This window comes from Heteronotia binoei, chromosome 8 (assembly GCF_032191835.1).
Source record: "Heteronotia binoei isolate CCM8104 ecotype False Entrance Well chromosome 8, APGP_CSIRO_Hbin_v1, whole genome shotgun sequence".
Lineage (NCBI taxonomy): Eukaryota > Metazoa > Chordata > Lepidosauria > Squamata > Gekkonidae > Heteronotia > Heteronotia binoei.
In genome coordinates this window covers 36,918,861-36,938,221 of record NC_083230.1, presented here as the reverse complement: position 1 = coordinate 36,938,221, position 19,361 = coordinate 36,918,861, and positions in this window count along the sequence as shown.

Here is a 19,361-nt window from a genome sequence, read left to right as displayed (position 1 = left end):
TGGAAAGCCCCCACCCCCCCTTGCTGGCATTCTATCTTCACGATAGCTTTTTTTTTTTTTAAATATACAGTCCCCTTTTAAATCCTGTTTGTTTATGTGGATACTATTCTGGAGGTCAACTTACCTTATTGGAAATTAGGGATCTGGGTTCCTGTTCCTTACAGAGCCTGTAGGCTAAGAGCCACAGGCCAGGAGCCCTTTAGCTCTCTGGCAAGGCGCAGCTTAACAATGCAAAGAGGGTGGGGAACACAGCCGCTCCTAATCAATCAGCAACAATCACCTTCAATCATCTTCACCTTCAGCCCACTCAACCAAACAAACAGCAGTTCCCCAGCAACCACAAACTCAGAATTTTCAGCAGTCACACAAACTCAGAAATTCTCAGCAACTTTCCCAGCTGCTCACCCTTGTATCAGTCATTCTCTGCTCTATCTCAGAGCTTCTCTGCTCTCTCTCAGAACTCTCTGAAATGTGCTCAGCCTCTGGCAAGATGCAGCTTATGCATATGTATGAGTTTTTAATAACAAATTATAAGTGTTATTACAATATATTACAGTCTAATAAATTGTTTTACACCACTTGGGGTAGTCCAAACATTGTTTTGGGGTACAGCCTGGCCCCAGTGTCTGCCTCTTTGAGTGTCCTGGGGTCACCTTGCTTTGGAGCAGCTGGCATGAGAATCGCTCATTGGACCATGAAACAGCACATGTCCTCTCTAAGGGCAGGGTGCCCTGAATGTGGGGGAGTATGGCATGTGGTGGTCCAAAGTGCATTTTGGCTGTAGAGGGGAATCAATCAAAACAGTTCCTTATTCAAATCTCCTTTAAAATAAAAGCTTCTAGGTGGCACCCCAATTGGAAGCTAGTGGCGCCGGAAGCAGTTTTTGGACTGGGCACCACTGCATGTCTTCTTGAAGGGGACAGTGTCCTGATTGTGGGGATGTGTCACTGGGGTGCTCCAAACATTGTTTTGGGGTACAGCCTGGCCCCAGTGTCTGCCTCTTTGAGTGTCCTAGGGGCACCTTGCTCTGGAGCAGCTGGCACAAGAACTGCTCATTGGACCATGAGACAACAAATATCCTCTTGAAGGGCAGAGTGCCCTGAATGCGGGGGTGTATGGCATGGGGTGGTCCAAAGTGTATTTAGGGGTGCAGAGGGCAAGCAGTCAAAATAGTTCCTTATTCAAATCACCTTTGAAATACAGGCTTCTGGGTGGCACCCCAATTGGAAGCTTTTGGCGCCGGAATGAATGTTTGGACCAGGCACCTCTGCATGTCTTCTTGAAGAGGACAGTGCCCCAAGTGTGGGGATGTGTCACTTTGGATGAAGCTGCCCTGAGCCTGCTTTGGTGGGGAGGGCGGGATATAAATTATTATTATTATTATTATTATTATTATTATTATTATTATTATTACTTGAGGTGGTCCAAACATTGTTTTGGGGTACAGCTTGTCCCCAGTGTCTGTCTGTTTGTGTGTCCTGGGGGCACCTTGTTTTGGAGCAGCTGGCATGAGAACCACTCATTGGACCATGAAGCAGCACATGTCTTCTAGAAGGGCAGAATCCCCTGAAGAAGGGGGTATATGATATATGGGGGTCCGGAACTTATTTTGGGGTTCAGAACTTTCAAATTCTCTTCAGTGTTTTTGGTTGAATTCATGAATAAGAAATGAATAAGGATCTGCGAATACGGAACCAACTTCAACCTCCTATCAATTAGGCAGTTGGAGAAGCAGTCAAGGGTCTCACAGATTCTAGTCTGGCATTCTAATCACTACAGCATGATGATTCTATATTGTTAATGTATCTGTATTCACCTGGGCTACTATACTCTATGATGAAATTGTTGCCTAAGCTTCTATTTATTCATGTGTTATATTTCAATTCCATCTTTTTTTCCATTTTGGAATTCAAGGAAATATACACAGCATTCAGATAAAAACATTGAGCAGATCCAGGACATACTGAGTTTCAATAAGGTGTTTGCCTCATGCACCTTTAAACTAAGCCCCGTAATGCTGCATAACACACAGTGATATCCTAGGCAGAGCTATCCCCTTCTAAGTCTGTTGAATAAGTGGTTTTCAATTAGCATTGTTCACTTGGTGGCTTACATCCATAGACGTAGATGATTTTTTAAAAATTAAGAAGTTGGTTCCTTCTTTCAGGTTTGGATGAATAAAATTAATAAAGCATGCTATCATTCTGGTCTGTTGGAAAAATATACCCTGGTAGAGATTGGAGGAATATAAATCTGATTGTAAGGAGAAGCAGGGTTTTGTGTGCGCACATGTGTGCGTGTGTGTGAAAAGTGGAGTCCCAGATTATTCTCTCCTGCAATCTTAAAGTCACATAATTATTTCCCTGTTATTCTGAACTTTTTGTAGTAGCCATGGAAATGGGCTCTGTGCACATTTCTTGACACAATGATATACCCCTCTGGCAGCTTGCTTCTGCATAAAGTGTGGCTGCTTTAAATTCCTCCTGCATCAGGACACCTGTGAACGTGTCTTGTCTGACACAGATAAAAGCAAGAACAAGCTTCTAAAAAAATCCCAGACAAGTATAAACATTTCTGCTGCCTGCTTGTGTTTTTCAGAGGATAATAAGTGCTCTTAATAATCTGCCAAACATGCTGTTCAAATTATATTTTGAAATAAAGCTTGTACTCACATATTTTTTTTGCTAATGAGTCTGTCTGTGTGCTGTACATCCATCAAAGAATTATTTTGTTTCCCACTGATGGCAAGAAGTAATGAGCAGCACTTTGAGACTGAGAAGGAAAACTTGTATGTGCATTCTCACCACTGATTTGACAAATTTGACATGCCTGTGCCATGGCAAGAAACATAAAGAGAAGTGCAATAGAGTAAAAGGGGCTGCAGAACACAGCTATGGAGGGGACTCTCTTTTTCTTTTCTGTACCTGAAGGCTGATGGAAGGAGTGAATGTCTCTGAGTACATGTGAAGGGTCTCTCCTCACCAGGAAGTGACTGTATCCACCCCCCATTCAAAAGACACTTCCCTTTCATCACCTGAGCAACAAACAAGATCTGGTAAAATTTCTCCTTCTGTGTAACTAATATCCCTTCTGTAGTGATGATATATTATCTGAGGGGTGCTGCAGCTACCATTGCTGGACAGAGGAGGCAAGGATGGCAAGAAAGGTAATTGGCCTCCTAAAGTCACACCCTGCTTGGGTATCTTCAGGGCCACAGGCCACAGCACTGCCAAAAGGCCAGTTGAAAAATGTCTTGTCCTTTTAGATGCTTAATGGGATGTTGTTTTCCCAGTGATGTTATTTACTTCAATTAAAGATGTCATCTGCTCTTTTCCATTTATCAAGGCTCTATGTCAAGTCCCCAAGTCCTTCAATAAAAGAGGCTCTTCATATTTTCAAATAAGCATTTTAATGGAAGGTAGCATGGTATACTTCAGACACTTGGCCAGTGTGGAAACTGACCTAGTTCAAAGATGGTACAAATTATATAGTCAGTTAATAAGGGAGGTAATTCTGGGCACACAGGCATTTCAGACTACAAAGGTGAAACGGCTATATCAACAAACTAAGTGAGATACAGAAAGAGAGAAAGGCATTCTAAAGGTGGGGTTAATGGCCTTGGAGTGAGCACTGCCTTAACTTTAGTTTCTAAGCACACATTCCAGAAGAGACATACAACAGACCACAGCAGTAAATAAGGGACGACACTCTAGTAAAGGGATAGGCTATCCAGATACACACCCTGGCCATTTGGCAATTCTGTCCACTAGAGATGCCAATCCCCATGTGGGTGCAGGGAATCGCCCAGTCTGGAGGACCTCCACCTGCTTCAGGGTCATCAAAAAAAGGGGGGGGGGAAATGTCTGCTGGGCACCCATTATTCCCTATGGAGACCAATTTCCACAGGATATAATGGAAAATTGATCCTTGGGGCTCTGGGGGATCTGTTTTTTGAGGTAGGGGCACCAAGTTTTCAGGGGATCCAATTCTGAATCCCAAAATAAGGTGCCCCTATCTTTCATTATTCCATATGGAGGGAAGGCATTTAAAAGGAGCATGGTCCCTTTAAATGTGATGGCCAGAACTCCCTTCAGAGTTCTCTTGTGTTTGTCATACCCTTGGTCCCAGTTCCACCCCCAAAGTCCTCAGATATTTCTTGAGTCGGACCTGGCAACCCTACTGTTCACTGAGGACTTCTCTTACTTGCAAAGGTAATGGTCTTGTTAAGCTAGGCCAATACAGGAAACTGAACTGCTAAATCTGTGCCACTTGGAAACTGTATAACTGTATAACTGTAAAGACATAATAACTGTATAACTGTAAACACATCACATTGGTTGATATTTAAGAAAGACCTTGAAATTCATTAATGTATTGTCAGTGTATTGTACAGCTTTCCAAAATCAGTATGAAGAAACTGGACAATTTATGTTCACCAGTGTATTGTCAGTGTATTGTACAGCTTTCCAAAATCAGTATGAAGAAACTGGACAATTTATGTTCACCAGTGTATTGTCAGTGTATTGTACAGCTTTCCAAAATCAGTATGAAGAAACTGGACAATTTATGTTCACCAGTGTATTGTCAGTGTATTGTACAGCTTTCCAAAATCAGTATGAAGAAACTGGACAATTTATGTTCACCAGTGTATTGTCAGTGTATTGTACAGCTTTCCAAAATCAGTATGAAGAAACTGGACAATTTATGTTCACCAGTTTTGCCCTCTGTTCTGTCATTGCAAAGAACCCATGCCTTGCAGGATATGTGTCCAGTTCAAGACAAAGAAAAAGAAAAGAAAAGTGACGATCATGAACATAGATGGCGCTAAAAGGCTATGAGACAGATTCATGGGAATAGGTCCATCAATGACTGCCAGCCATGACAACTAAAGGGAAGTTCATATTCAGAGGCTGTAAACCTATGCACACCCAAGTTAGGAGGCAGCATCAACACATGTGAAATTGGTTACCCCAGGATAGATGATCCAGCAGGACTTTTTCTTCTGTCCTTATAAACTGGGTCCAAACAGAAGCACTGAAAGCAGCTGAGCAGTAAGGTAAAATGAAGAAGATGGAAGGGATTAGTTCCTTTATCAAAACAGTACTTTTTTTTTTTTTAAACAGTAGATCCTACTCCCCATTTTAGATATAAATAGACAGGCATTTACATGGATCCTACTGTCTAATCTAGCCTTAAAGGTTAAGGCATGTTTATTATTCTAAGGCTGCATTCTAATGCATAGCTACCCAAGTGTAAACCTTGTTGAATGAAGTGGGACTTGTCGCTGAATGTATATGCACAGTAAGTGTGATGGAAGTGGATTTTTTTGAACACACTATCCAAGATATTTGTTAAAACATGCCCACTGAAGTTAGAATGCATATCTGTCTTTACATTACACACCGGTAATTTAGAGTGAAGCTCACTTTGTAAACAATTTGATAAACAAACAAACAAACAAACAGAATGGACAGCTTGAAACAGTCTGTTCTAGACCTTCTACTTGCTGGGCAAATATTGCAACTGGGCTTTAAAAATAGAAATAAAGGAAAGAAACATTTATTTTTAGTTATTGTATACATCATCCATGTCACACAGGCAGTAGACCAGGGAGGGCCTCTACTGGCTGCCACCACTCTGGTAAGGGTCTGTCTGGGAGGGTCCAGAGCACCCACCCAACCCCTGTGTCTTCCTTCGCAGAAAACACCTTTCTACTTGTGATCAAAGAGGAGTGCAGATTTAGGCAGTATAAGAAAAACAAGTTTATTGTAAGTGCTCAAAACCAAAATGGTTTAGTAGGTGGATGAATAAGTAACAGCTGGTTCAAGTCAAGAGGTTTTCCTAGTATATGACTGATGTTTCAATTTTTTTTATTTTTAAATTCTGTTCGCATTTCTTCATTGCCCTATTTTGCTTCAATTATTGCATTTTGTTTTCTGAGATTAATTTATGTGACTCCAATGATAATATACCATAGATTAGTTATTAGGGTTTAAGATTCCATCATAGCTAGCAACCCAGTAAAGCTGCCAATTTTGAAGATTATTTTTGGGCCCTTTTTTTTTTAGTCCTGGCAGTTTGTAGATGGATACTATTACTCTAAGTTATTTATGGCCAACTTTGCACGGTTTATTCCCTATAAGGATTTAGTTGATGTTTGTAAGCCTCATTCTGTTGTAGCCTTACTTCAAAATATATTGCCAAACAGATCCAATGAACAAAGATTGTTATTAGCTTGTGTTAGTTATCTTCAGCATTTTCCTCTGGCTTTGTATTGCATAATCGTATGTTAATTTAATATTGGGAAATTTTGAGGTTTAAAGTTTGGAGATCCTCTGTCAAGCATCGATATTTCCCAATAACTAGTCTTTTGTCATTAAATCAAAAGTTGCTTTATTGTAGAAACTCAGAAGCTTTACCAAGGACAGAATCCTTGGAAGTAATGACGTAAACCAGGAGACAATGTTATATCTTGTTAATTTTTTATTACTGACTTGCCAAATATTATCAAAGCCAAATTTAGTTTTCCTAGTCTTTTCTTCCATGTTATTTCATTGCAATTGTTTGTGTTACCTGACACAAATTGGCTTTCAGATTTTTATTGTTTTGATTATTCAGGTGCGCTACTTCAGAACTTAGTGGAAAGTGGCATGTATTCTTACTAAATAAAGAAATAAAATAAAACCCCCCCAAAATAAGTGGGTTGTAACTTTTTACTGCAATAGTGAACAAGGAAAAACAAGACAGTAAAGATGGTTATGGTAGAGGCATCTGGATTGTGGCGGTTTGGTGCTGGTGATACTGTCAGCAGCATTCGATATGGTCAGCCATGAGGTGTTGGCCCACCGCCTCACTGACGCAGGGATTTGGGGATTACCCTTACAGTGGCTGACCTCCTTTCTCCATGGTCGGGGGCAGAGGGTGGCTCTCAGGAGGGAATTGTCCCAGTGGGAACCACTAGAATGTGGAGTGCTGCAGGGGGCAATCCTTTCCCCAATGCTGTTTAATATCTATATGCACCCCCTTGCTCAGATGGTCTGAAGATATGGGCTGGCTTGTTACCAATATGCTGATGACACCCAGCTCTATCTGCTTATGGATGGCTGCCCAGACTCTGCCCCTGAAGAACTGGGTGAGGTATTGCAGGCTGTGGCTGGTTGGTTGTGTCAGAGCTACTGAAACTGAATCCATCAAAGACAGAAGTCCTGTGTCTGGGTGAGAAGGGGGGGGGAGTGAGATCAAGCTCCCACCCTTTGATAGCACCCAATTGATGCCATCGACAGGTGAAAAGCCTGGAGGTGTTCCTGGATGCCTCTTTATCTATGGAGGCACAGGTCACTGCCACTGCAAGGGCCGCCTTTTTCCATCTGAGGCGGGCCCGGCAGTTGGTCCCTACCTTACCTCCCATAATCTAGCCACAGTGATTCATGCAACAGTCACCTCCAGATTAGACTATTGTAACTCTCTCTACGTGGGGCTTCCCTTGACCCTGCTCTGGAAACTCCAGCGAGTGCAGAACACATACCACAAGTTAGGAAAGGCACAAACAGGCATAAGAAAAGGCCTGCATGGTTAACAGACAAAGTAATGGAAGCTGTAAAAGGTAAGAAGGATTCCTTTAAGTGGTGGAAAACCAGTCCAAGTGAGATTAGTAAAAGGGAACACAGGCTGTGGCAAATCAAATGCAAGACTGTGATCAGGCAGGCAAAAAGGGACTATGAGGAGCATATTGCAAAAAACTTAAAGACCAACAATAAAAATTTCTTCAAATATATTAGAAGTAGGAAACCAGCCAGGGAGGCAGTGGGGCCCTTGGATGACCATGGGGTAAAAGGATTACTGAAGGAGGATAGAGAAATGGCTGAGAAGCTGAATGAATTTTTTGCCTCCGGAAGATGAGAACTTTTTGCCCGCCCCAGAACCACTAATTTTGGAAGGGGTGTTGAAAGACCTGAGTCAGATTGAGGTGACAAAAGAGGAGGTCCTACAACTGATAGACAAATTAAAAACTAATAAGTCACCGGGTCTAGATGGCATACATCCAAGAGTTCTGAAAGAACTCAAAGTTGAACTTGTGGATCTCCTGACAAAAATATGTAATCTGTCATTGAAATCTGCCTCCGTTCCTCAGGACTGGAAGGTAGCAAATGTCACCCCCATCTTTAAAAAGGGTTCCAGAGGAGATCCGGGAAATTACAGGCCAGTCAGTCTGACTTCAATACCGGGAAAGTTGGTAGAAACCATTATCAAGGACAGAATGAGTAGGCACATTGATGAACACGGGTTATTGAGGAAGACTCAGCATGGGTTCTGTAAGGGAAGATCTTGCCTCACTAAGCTGTTACATTTCTTTGAGGGGGTGAACAAACATGTGGACAAAGGAGACCCAATAGATGTTGTTTACCTTGTCTTCCAGAAAGCTTTTGATAAAGTTTCTCATCAAAGGCTCCTTAGAAAGCTTGAGAGTCATGGAGTAAAAGGACAGGTCCTCTTGTGGATCAAAAACTGACTGAGTAATAGGAAGCAGAGAGTGAGTATAAATGGGCAGTCTTCGCAGTGGAGGACGGTAAGCAGTGGGGTGCCGCAGGGCTCAGTACTGGGTCCCACGCTCTTTAACTTGTTCATAAATGATTTAGAGTTGGGAGTGAGCAGTGAAGTGGCCAAGTTTGCGGATGACACTAAATTGTTCAGGGTGGTGAGAACCAGTGAGGATTGTGAGGAACTCCAAAGGGATCTGTTGAGGCTGGGTGAGTGGGCGTCAACGTGGCAGATGCGGTTCAATGTGGCCAAGTGCAAAGTAATGCACATTGGGGCCAAGAATCCGAGCTACAAATACAAGTTGATGGGGTGTGAACTGGCAGAGACTGACCAAGAGAGAGATCTTGGGGTCGTGGTAGATATCTCACTGAAAATGTCAAGTGTGCGTTTGCAATAAAAAAGGCCAACGCCATGCTGGGAATTATTAGGAAGGGAATTGAAAACAAATCAGCCAATATCATAATGCCCCTGTATAAATCGATGGTGCGGTCTCATTTGGAGTACTGTGTGCAATTCTGGTCGCCGCACCTCAAAAAGGATATTATAGCATTGGAGAAAGTCCAGAAAAGGGCAACTAGAATGATTAAAGGGCTGGAGCACTTTCCCTATGAAGAAAGGTTGAAACGCTTGGGACTCTTTAGCTTGGAGAAACGTCGACTGCAGGGTGACAGAGGTTTGCAAGATAATGCATGGGATGGAGAAAGTGGAGAAAGAACTACTTTTCTCCCTTTCTCACAATACAAGAGCTCGTGGGCATTCGATGAAATTGCTGAGCAGACAGGTTAAAACGGATAAAAGGAAGTACTTCTTCACCCAAAGGGTGATTAACATATGGAATTCATTGCCACAGGAGGTGGTGGCAGCCACAAGTATAGCCACCTTCAAGAGGGGTTTAGATAAAAATATGGCGCACAGGTCCATCAGTGGCTATTAGCCACAGCATGTGTGTATATATAAAAATTTTTGCCACTGTGTGACACAGAGTGTTGGACTGGATGGGCCGTTGGCCTGATCCAACATGGCTTCTCTTATGTTCTTAACACAGCAGGCTGGTTGTTGGCATCGATGTCTATGTAAGCGCGGATGCATCTGGTGCTGCGTGAACTGCACTGGCTACCTCTTGATTACTGGATTCAGTTCAAGGTGTTGGTCCTTACCTTTAATGCCCTTTATGGCCAGGGGCCTGCATATCTTCGGGACTACCTCTCCCCATATGAATCCCTCCAGGCTCTGAGGTCTGGTTTGCTGCTCAACATCTTCTCATAGTTCCTGGTCCTAAGGATGCCTGGCTGGCTTCAATGAGGGACAGGGCCTTTTTGGTCTGGGGCCCTACCTGGCGGAATGAGCTCCTGCTGGAGATCCAGGCCCTGCGGGACTTGTCAAAGTTTTGCAGGGCCTGTAAAATGGAGCTCTTCCACAAGGCCTTTAATTAATCAAAATTAATCAAAAGTGATATGGATATCAATTAATCAAAAGTGATATGAATATGAATTCTCCAAATGTGCATAAAGTAGGTTTTCAATGGAATTTCAACAGTTTTGATTAATATCATTGTCAAGAGATGCACATATAAATAACTTAAGCCTTTACTCTGAAGCTCTCTAAACCATGTGTCCAAAAATATTTATTTTAATATTTCTTATCTCTGGAGCCTTACAGCCTCTGTAATATTCACAACTCAGTGGTACATACTTCCTGCTGGGCCAGTAGCACACTTTTGAGTGTTGAACAAATCTTTACATATTCCTTGGAAACCTGGAACTGTAATGGAACATGGTGGTTTGGTTTATGTTATTCTGACTATTGTATTTATTGGCAACCATGGGGTAAAGTGTGTGTGTTACAACATTTTGATTTTTTCTTATAAGTATTACTACTGTTTTGTGTATTATTTATGTGTTGGTGATATCAAGTACACTGTTTTCATTGTACAGGGGAGATATCTGGTGTTTTCTAGATGTTTAGTCTTTCGCCCCATCTCTGTTTTTTCATTGTCGCTGAAGAGTAGCAAGCAGCCAGGCGTAGGGTAGCCAACCTCCTGGTGGAGCCATCTCTTTATCTGCCCCTCTGACTTCAGGTTTCCATCACTTTCCCCCTCCCTGAAGCCTCTAGATAGGAAAAAGATAGTCTTTCTCCACAGTAGGGGGGAGGGAAAAACAGCTTACATCATTCTCTGTCCCCTTTGACCTGAACAACAGCCCTGTGAGGCAGGTTAGGTTGGAGGTCTGTGACTGGTCCAAAATCAACCAGTCAGCTTCAACAGCAAGAACCTGTACCTGGCAGACGTTGCTTTGAACCCCTAACTCATATGCCCTCCTCTAACTCCATCACAGAATCTTCAGGAATTTCCCACCAACCTGGAAAGGTACACAAGGCCTCTGGGCAAGTGCCCCCCTGCTGTTTTCCAACCCACCCAAGTGAAGGCATTGACTCCCTTCTCCCCACCTCAAGGGGAGGTGATCTCTGCCATCTGGATAGCATAAGAACATAAGAGAAGCCATGTTGGATCAGGCCAATTGCCCATCCAGTCCAACACTCTGTGTCGCACAGTGGCAAAAAAACCCCCAGGCGCCATCAGGTGGTCCATCAGTGGCGCCAGGACACTAGAAACCCTCCCCAAGCACCAAGAATACAGAGCATCACTGCCCCAGACAGAGAGTTCCAACAATATGCTGTGGCTCATAGCCACTGATAGACCTCTGCTCCATATGTTTATCCAATCGCCTCTTGAAGCTGTCTATGCTTGCAGCTGTCACCACCTCCTGTGGCAGTGAATTCCATGTGCTGATCACCCTTTGGATGAAGAAGTACTTCCTTTTATCTGTTCTAACCTGACTGCTCAGCAATTTCATTGAATGTCCATGAGTTCTTGTATTGTGAGAAATGGAGAAAAGTATTTATTTCTCTATCTGCTCTATCCCATGCATAATCTTGTAAATCTCTATCATGTCACCCCTCAGTCGATGTTTCTCCAAGCTAAAGAGCCCCAAGCATTTTAACCTTTCTTCATAGTTGTAATTCTGAGTGATCTCCAGCCCTCAACTGGAGATTGGCAACAGTGGTTTCCCAGGAGGAAAGACCTCTCCCTCAGAGGCCTGTAGTGATACCTTAGGAATTGCCCACCAACCTGGAAAGGTACCGCTAAAGACCTATGAGTGAGTGACCCCCCCAGCCTTGCTGTTTTCCCACCCACCCAAGTGAAGGCATTAATTCCCATTCACCTCACGGGGAGCTGATCTCTGCCATCTGGAATTCCTAACCTGGAGATGGCAACCCTGCAGCCTCTAGATAGGAAAATAACAGTCTTTCTTCACAGTGTGTGTGTGGGGGGAACCTTAGCAGCATACATCATTCTCCTCATTCCTCTCTCCCTTTGATCTGAACAACAACCCCGTGAGGCTTCTCTATCTCCTTCTCAAGCAACCATGGGGTGAAGCTGAGGGGAGGAGGAAGAGAGGGAGTGAAAGACAGTAAAGGTGAGACAGCCATGCCCTCTGAGGTGGTGCCAGGCTCTCTGGCTATTGCAGCAGCCACTGGAGGCTGCATGTGCTGGGAGGCTGTCTGTGTGGGCTGTTGATAGGGCCTTTTGTTAGGCTGCAGGAGCTCTGCAGCCCTTTCTGAGACTGGTTGACAGAGAACAGCTGGAGATGTGACTGTCTCTGAGGTAATACTGCTTTTGGCAGTGTGTTCAACGTTCCTGGGCCTGCATGAGGCAGGAGCAAGGGAGCCAGCCAATGGGAGGCCAGAGATGGGTGATTGACTGCCAGAACTAAGGTTAGTTTTGTTTTACTGATAGAATTTGCTTTGCTGGCTGGCAACAGCCACTCGGGTGGGAGAGAGGAGCAGACTTAATCAATGAAATGCAAGTACTCTTGATTGATAGTTTGATGGGCCAAAGGCTTGTACCGTACAGTTCCACTGAGGCCCAATGAATCAGGATGGCTAGATTTGCCACCACGCCAGGAAAATTATTTATAACAGATTGGATTTAAGAAAGGGGTGTCTCTGCTTAGAATTTCAGTTAGACTAGTATCTAAGGATTCTATCCTAAGGTTCACAAGGGCAATATCACTGTTAGTAGCAAAATTCATTAAATAAATCTACAGTGCAGCCTTTCCCATTCTCATAAGTAAAACTGCTCTCATACACAGCATCAATCATATAATCTTCTATTCAGTATATAGCTCTATTAATGGTAGGCATGATTATATTGTTTTTCACTCTCCATTTGCTCAAGTGGGAGGAGGTTCTTGGGATAGCATTTTATGGGGCCAGTTTCCTTGTCAGGAATTTTGTTGTCTTTAAACCATCTGCTTATTTACAAATGTGCAAGATGGTCAAAGGGGAAATAATCAAGCACCCGAAGTTTGTCTTTTAAGCGCCCTCCATTTCCCCCCCAAAAAGAACTGTATAATTTTGGAGTGCCTAGAAAGCTACTTCTTGCATTCCTCCCTTATCAACTGTAAAACTGAGCCTTCTGTTTCTTCCACTGCCTATATTCCAACTTCCAACCTTCCTTCATTCCTCTTCCAAGCTGGAGAGCTGAGTTTTCCAGACATGGATGTTACTTGGCCACAGTTAGTGACAGGGAGAAAGAAAGCAGGATTGGTCCTATGGTAGGTGTGATGGGATTTTTCCTTCTCCCATATGAAGACTTTTGGGAACAATCTACATCTGTGAAGCTGACTGTGAATGATTCTCCCCTCTCCTGATGGCAAGAAGAAATGAGAAATAACATTTGAGTAGTTTTGGGTTCTCTCCAGGTTTACCATTATATTATTATTCTCTGTGTTCAGAATATAATCTTCTAAAGCCTTGCTAGTCATCCCATGTACAACTCTGGTTGCATTTATTGACTAGAACATTGGAAATAAGAACAGAAATGAGAAACAGTAGCTAGGTTCAAATCCCTGCACAGCTGTGAAACGATAGCTGGCTTTACCAGTTCCTAACTTTCCACTTCACCTCCCTCACAGAGTTGTGGTAAAGATATATTGGGAACCCTTTCAAGGAAGAGTTAGATACAAATGTAATGGATGGGTGTGTGTGTGTGTGTGTTATGGATTGATTGGAAGCTGAGTATCCTTCCCAGGGGTGGCAATACAAATATTTTTCACCATTAGGAATTGTCTCTCTCCATTGTCCCTTCAGATAGCTCTATTTCCTTTTTGGTTGCCACATTGATTTTGTACTTCCCTGACAATTATCTGTTCTTGGAAATGCACTGGATGTCTTTAAAGGAGGTAGGTAGAATTTTCTGACCAGAGTTGTAGCCCATGTTGTAAACTTTCCAATTCAGCTGACAATTAGAGTTCTCCAGTTCAGGCCTAGATTATTTTCTTCGCATTCTTGTTTAGGGTTGAACATATATTGACCTGCTTTTTTGTCTTCATGCTTTCTCCAAAGTTGTGTTTTGATCTGGGTGACAATATCGAATGTGCTGTATTGATGTCTGTTCCTGTACAGTAATGAGGGAACAAATAGGTTCCAAACCTATGATTTCCTTCAAAGAGCAGTCATTCATATAGCTGATCCTGTGGGTCAGACAATCATTATTCTGTAAGAGGGCACAAAGACATCTGAAATTGCAGACAGAGAAAAATGAACAAGGTGCTGGCCCTTGACAAGAATGCAAAGGTTTTATAAAACCATTCCAGTCTCCATATAGGCAAGATGCTCTTGTTATTGCTATTTTTTCAAGTAAACTGGTCAATACTTGATATGCCAATTTTATCTGCAACCTCTTTACTCCTTTTTTTTTTGGCATTGTATTTGCGCCCCCCCCCCCCCAGTCGGAATGAAGAGTCAGACACAAGGTATTGGTATAACTAAGGGTTTTTTATTAAGTATAATAATAAACGGCAAGGGCAACAAGAACTGCAGCCTGGTCAGGGCCAGGGGTCTCACAGACTGCTCCCCTGCCATTAGCGGGTGAGAGACCCAGCCCCCCCAGCTGGAGCTGTGTGTCACAGCTCCCACTAGGCAAGCCCACCCCAGAGGGACCAACCACCAGATGCACATCTCAATGGAAGGCACCCTCTAGTTGAGCCTCCAGGACAGTCTGCATTCTCACACCTCAGGTCATCAAACCCTAAGGTTGATCCTGCCAGACCCCTAACTCCCCAAAAGGGGGATGCTTTCTGGTCCTCCCCTAGCCGCATATAACCATAAACCCATTAACAACCTGCCACTACTAAGGCCAAGTCTCTACTTAGGACTTAGCACCCACCGGGAGGCCCAAGGCCACCCGCAGCCCTTGCTGGAGATCTCTCAAGAAAAGAGAGATGCACCCCATCCCCTCTGTAGAGGTCAGGAAATTTCATAGAAATATCTGGGTGAGGCAGAAAGTGGCCCAACCCCCCTTCCAATGCCTTCCAAATTTCTTTGTTAGCTTTATAACGGGCCCTCTCTATACCCGCGGGGTCCCAAGCACTACGCCAAACAAGGCGGGGGATCATGGCTGAACAAATTATAGTGGTCCCAGGCCATCTCTCCCTAATGTTCCAAAAATCCTCATGGGCCTGCAAGACCAAAGCCTTCCCTTTTACTAGCCCAAGATCATTCCCTCCCAGGTGGATGATAAAAACCCCAGGAGGAGGGCTCACATTCCCATGAAATAACAATGGCAGCAGGTCGGGCCACTGAAGACCCCGGTGGCCCTTCCATTCGACAGTAACATATTGGCTGAGTCCCAGCTGAGAGTCGACCAAAGTTCTCCTAGCCCGATGTGGGGCTCAAAACACATAGCTGTGTCCACAGACGAGAACTCAGCTCTTCTGGCCAGGAACAACGGCATCTAAAAAGAAAAAAACAGTCAAACGAGAAACAAGAACCATAACATCTCAATTACAAACAATGAAGCTAGGAACTGAGCAGAGGGCAAACGTAAGATTTATAGGCCGATGACCGCCAGTGGCCCAGGCGCTGAATGGAGGAAGAAGGATATCCCAGGGCCGCAGCGGTGGAGGCTGCCCCAATTCTAAAGGAGTGGGTACCAAACCGCACCCTGGACAACCTCAGCTTAGCTAAAGCCTGGGAAGTCACGGCCCAAAACGGATGCTTTGTCAGTGGGCTGCCATTGAGGTGACAAAACAAAAAACCATCATTGGTCCCCCGAACTGCCAAATAAGCAGCCAAGGTGGAAACCGGGTACAACTCAAGCTCAGAGTATGTGCCCAGCTCCAACATGGTCCCTTCACGACACTGGTCAGTCTTAGAGCGTCGAACGGTAATGACCGCCTTACCCTCAACTAACCTCAGATCCCGTAGCAACAAAGCATTACCAGAAACATCATTTCTGGAGCCTGCCACTGACACACTAACTCTAAGGGCCCCCAAAAAGCCAACCAAGGAAGCAGCATGGAACAGTGAGTACTCAAAATAAGATGCGCACACTGTGCCTCAAACCCCCTTCAAACTCTTAAGAATCAGAGGGGAAATAGGCTTCCTAGTGTCGAGATTCATCCCAGCCTCTATGGCCAATCCCTCCAGCATCTTTTGAAGCCGAAAGTCTGATGTTTCCTCTTTGTATCCCAACGTCTTGCTATCAAAAGCCAGAGTATACAGGCGTCCCCTAATGGATTGCACGGCCAATCCCTTATTTTTTAAAGAAACACAGTAGTGGAGCAACTGCTCCACTGGGAGGGGTCAAAAATGCAATACCCTACCTCAGCCCTAAAGTCCTCAAACTACCACACAGCACGTTCATAAGACTTCCTGGTGCTAGGTGCAATGGCTAGGCCTATTGCTCTGCAGGCCTCGACTCTCCAATCAGCCATAGCTCCTGGGGCATTGGTGCCGGCTCTCGATCGGCATCTGGGGCCAGCTGACGAAACCTCTCCATCTGTTTATGAGAGAGAGCGTCAGCTACCCTGTTAGCTACCCCAGGAACATGCTTGGCTAAAAACAGTATGTTAAGCCGCAGACGACGCAGAGTGAAGGCCCTCACCAATTCATAACCCTTTGAGATTTGGATGAAAGGGAATTAATGACATGGACCACTGCCATGTTATCGCACCAAAAATGAATTGTGTGATTGGCCATATAATTCCCCCACAGCCAAACTGCAACAAGAATGGGAAAAAAACTCGAGAAACCTTAGATCTTGGTTCAAACCTGCCTGAACCCACGACTCTGGCCATGCGTCCGCACACCAATGTCCACGGAAATAAACCCCAAAACCTAAAGACACAGCAGCATCAGACATGACCTGAAGCTCTGCCTCAAGCCTCATGTCGTCTCTCCAAAAAGAAATCCCATTAAAGGACTCCACAAATTCTTGCCATACCCTTAAAGCCTCCCTCATGCTGCTGGTAACCCATGTTCTATGAGCCAGTTTGGAGAGCCAGTTTGGTGTAGTGGTTAAGTGTGCGGACTCTTATCTGGGAGAACCGGGTTTGATTCCCCACTCCTCCACTTGCACCTGCTAGCATGGCCTTGGATCAGCCATAGCTCTGGCAGAGGTTGTCCTTGAAAGGGCAGCTGCTGTGAGAGCCCTCTCCAGCCCCACCCACCTCACAGGGTGTCTGTTGTAGGGGAGGAAGGTAAAGGAGATTGTGAGACGCTCTGAGACTCTTTGGAGTGGAGGGCGGGATATAAATCCAATATCTTCTTCTTCCAATATCTTCTATATTGGGGCAGGCGGAGGCCTGCCATAGCATCGCATAGCCTATGAAGAAAAGCTCGCCCAGGAGCAACCACTTTGCAAGCAAAATCAAGATGCTCAACCAGCTGCTGGAGCTCAAGCAATGTGACCTTCTTCTTAAGAAGGAAGGAATTAATCCTACTCCTCAAATCTTCCACTTTTTGAATAGGAATTCTGGACAATTGCGCCAGGGTATCCAGCTCAGTCCCCAAAAAGATAAGTTTTTGGGCCGGACCTTGCATCTTTTCTTGAGCCAAAAGAACCCCCAGTTTTGCAGCCAGCTCGATGAAGCCAGACAACAACTGTGCACAATGCCCAGTCCCTGCAGGTCTCACAAAGAGGTAGTCATCCAAATAATGAACAACATCCTGCAGACCAACTTTTTCTCAAACAGCCCATTCCAAGAACGTGCTGAAACACTCAAAAGCCACACATGAGACAGAACAGTCCATTGGCAAAGCTCTGTCCATGTAAAATTGTCCCTCAAAGGAAAATCCTAAAAGCTCAAAATCAGCCGAATGGACAGGTAGAAGGCAAAACGCCGACTTAGTGTTGCATTTAGCCATCTCTGCCCCCTTTCCACAGCGTCGTACAACGCCCACAGCCTGATCAAAGTCGATATACCTAACTGAGCATAAATGCTCAGGAATCCCATCATTATCTGATGCACCCTTGGGGTAGGAAAGGTGGTGAATCAAATGAAATTCACCAGGCACCTTCTTTGGCATCACTCCCAAGGGGGAAACCCTAAGGTTAGGCACTGGAGGATTAAGAAATGGACCCAAAATCCTGCCCTCTGCTAACTCCTTGGCAATCTTATCCTCAACTACATGCTCTAAACCTTTAACAGAACTAAGATTCCCAGACCGAAATGCAACCTGGGGACCCTGAAAAGGAATTCTAAAACCAAACGTAAAACCATTTAACAAGTAAACCCTATCAGCCCTTCACGGGTACCTATTCAGCCACTGCTCAAGAGGTCCCAACTTTATCTGACTGGGCTCCTTTTCTAGCTTAGTAAGTACTTCCACCCCCACCTTGTCTCTTTTGGCCGGGCTCTAGGGCAGTTACTAAAGGAGTGCGGGCCACCACACATGGGGCATTCATGCTTGAACTGACAAGCTTTCCTGCTACACACTCCTTCGGAGCCAAACTCATCGGAAGAAGATGGAAGGGGGGCTGGCCTTTTTGGCGGGGCCTTAGGGGCCTTGAGTGCCAGCTGCTTGCCTTTAGGCTTCCCAGACCCTTTCTTCCCAGGTATTTTGCAAACCGAGATACGAATAAAAATAAACAAAATGCCCCTAAAAATTGGTTGCCCTTAAATTCACTGAAACTGACCTAAAATGGCTGCCATCAGGCACCACTTAAAATGGCTGCCTACACCTTCACGAAGAACAACCACTGGAAGTTGATACTGGATGCCCATATGAAGCTGCCTTATACTGAAACAGACACCCAAAATGGCCTCCACTCCATTGCCTCCAAAATGGTCACTGTCCTTATGTAGAAGAAGCAAATATGGCCGATCCTGCCTGAAGCAGCCCAGAAAACAAAATCCTTTGACCCTGAACAAAATTCCCTTCCCCTTAGCCAAGGGAAAGGGAAAGGTGCACAGAAAAACACCACCACCCTGAGTACACTCAAATTCTTAGTTGGGGGAGGGGAGGGGAGGGAAGGAAAGGGGAAGAAATAACAGGCTGTGAAGTAGAGCTCCTCTTCCTAAATGCCACCAGTCCAACGTAGCAAAACAGCCAGCCACGGGGCCTTATCAGAGGCCCGATCACAGCAGCTGAACTTAATACAAGCCCCTACAGTTTCCGTCCAGGCTGCTCTTCAGGAGCGCGCCTTATCTACACTCCGATCAGGCAGCAGAGGAGCAAGCGAATGCGCTGCCTCCCAGCCTGAAATTAACAAATGTGGCAGAGCAGCCCACGGAGCTCCGTCTGCCCCGATCTCAGCCTGGACACTGAGGTAGGGAGCGGATGGTGCTGCTGCTATCACAGCAAGCCCCACCCCTTCAACAGCGTGCCCAAATAGGCTGCAAAAGTCCTCCCTTTCCTCCCATGGAGGTAAAGACGTTTCAGCAGCCTAGCAGCGTGCTGCTGGCTGCTAGAAATGAATTATAAAGAAAAAGTATACAAGCACAGCCAGTGCTGTCAAATATATGTTAGCTAATTAC